Here is a 2,291-nt window from a genome sequence, read left to right on the forward strand (position 1 = left end):
ATATTTCCCAGATTGCGGCTACCCCCTATATTTTGAAGGTTAAAAATCCAAATATGTAAGAAAAAATATATGTTTATTCAGAGAAAGTACGTTTTTGTGTCTGATTTCGTAACTTAATTAATAGTTAGCACTAATTAATTAGCATATTTGAGGTCACCCCCAGGAACCATTAAGATTAACACTTAGTTCGTGAAAATCCGATCATTAGAACGAAAGTTATTCAGGGTGATATCTTTTTTTTTTGCCGACTGTACGTACATAGATACAAACGTATATTGTACCTACAGGAATGCATGCATACATTATATGTATACAGATGCATATACACGTATAAATAAAAATGCATGCATACACACGTATAAGTAAAAATACAAGCATACACACGCAGTATATAATTATATTTATGTGGTCACTTTAAATATCGTTGTATGAATAACATTGTTATTAAATAGTACATGCATATAGTACATGCACACGTGAGTACATTGTATGTCATATGAACGTAGAATGAATAAATTATTTGTTGAAAGCAAAAAGCAGACCACTCTGAAAATTTTTTGATCTAATGATCGGTTGTTTTTGTTGATCTATGTCGCACTAACGATGAACAATGGGCTATTGGTGTAGAGTTGGGAAACATTCCTGAGGATGATATGAAGACATGTCAACACAATTTTGATCCTCTGCAGAGGGGATGGATCTCCTGCTTGACGACCTGCGAGTGAAGTCGAGATCTTAATGGTTGAAAAGTTTAATTAGGATAGATACCGCACAACTTTGGTTCCTTTGTAGGTTGATCAAAGTGATCACCCATCCACACACTGACCGTGATCCTTGACTTCGGTGTTATACTGGGAACCGTGTCTTAAAGTTCACTCTACTGCGAGATGATCTAATGATCGGATATTTACGTTCTTGAACTCAATCTTAAGGGTTCAAAGGATCTAAAATATGTTAATTAATTAATGCAAACCATATTTTAAGTTATGAAATTAGACAAAAATTGAACGTACTTTCTCTGAAAAACATACTTTTTCTCGACGGATGCACATTTCTGACCCACAAAATATAGGGCGTAGCCGCACTCTGGGAAATATGGTCCTAATAATAGGTTGGTCAAAAGAGCCGTCCAACGGGTATTCGCAATCCGAAATAAATTGTTCCAATAGTGAGGTCTGAGTGCAAAGCTTAGACTCCTTAATGTTAATTTGACTTTTTGCGTATTTCACCATGTCTTGAGAACTTTTAAAACAAAAAAAAATAATTTTGCATACAAACATAAATTTCGTTTATCCAAAGATAATTCTTTGCGAAATATAACTTTTAGTAAATATTTACTTTTTTTAAATTTTTTTTTATAACAGCCAAAAAAAAATTTTATAATTAAAGTATACAATTTTTTATGACATTTTAAAGAAGAAAATTTTAAATGGCAAAATACAACATTTGAGTAGAATGGATCGAATAGTTCCTGAAAAATTGAATTTTGAAAAAGTCACATTTTCAAGAGCTATTCGATTGATTTCGTTCAAATTTTGAACTTTGCCATTTAAAATTGTTAAACTTAAATTGAAAATTTTTTAGACTATCATTGAATAAAATAACAAAAAATAATTATTTTGACTAAAATTTATATTTTGCATGGAATTAACTTTGGACAAACGAATTTTTTAATTGAGTGCAAAAAAATTTTCAATTCATTTAAGATGCTCTCAAAATGTGGTCTCATACGTAAAAAATATTAACATTAAGGGATACAAACTTTGAACCAATCTTCTGGCTATAACTATTGGGACTATTTTTTTCCAGATTGCGGCAACCCCTATAATTTGAGAGCATCAAGAAACACCATAAAAAAGGCATGTTTGTTCAGAGAAAGTATGTTTTTGTGTCTGATTTCGCAACTTAAAATATCGTGGGCACTAAGTAATTAGCATATATGTTATCCTCTCGAACCTTTAAGATTGAGTCCTTGAATGTGAAGATACGAACATTAGATGAAAACTTATTTAGAATGGCCCTTTTATTTTTTGCGTATCGTACACACGTATATATACTTTAAGTAGTACATATAAGTATGCATAATCTTATGTACGTTAATTCACTTATATGTAGATACACACGTACTTTATATGAATATATAATATATATATATGCATCTATGTAACTGTGGGTATATTTGTACGCCCGTACGTTTATACGTATATACACAATTTATATATGTTCAATATATGTACGCATATATTCATGCGCTATGTAATAACGATGTATGCACTTATGCATAAACAGGG

General features: G+C 31.1%; 1 long non-coding RNA gene across 1 annotated transcript in view; it reads right to left on the minus strand.

The window, feature by feature from the left end:
* LOC139426344 (uncharacterized) overlaps window positions 1-1,142 on the minus strand; it is a 3,694-nt gene extending 2,552 nt beyond the window's left edge. The window contains exon 1 of the long non-coding RNA XR_011637590.1: window positions 1,032-1,142. This is a non-coding gene — a long non-coding RNA (uncharacterized lncRNA). The remainder of the gene's footprint in view (window positions 1-1,031) is intronic.
* Window positions 1,143-2,291: the final 1,149 nt, after the last annotated feature.

This window comes from Parasteatoda tepidariorum, chromosome 8 (assembly GCF_043381705.1).
Source record: "Parasteatoda tepidariorum isolate YZ-2023 chromosome 8, CAS_Ptep_4.0, whole genome shotgun sequence".
Taxonomy (NCBI): Eukaryota; Metazoa; Arthropoda; class Arachnida; order Araneae; family Theridiidae; genus Parasteatoda; species Parasteatoda tepidariorum.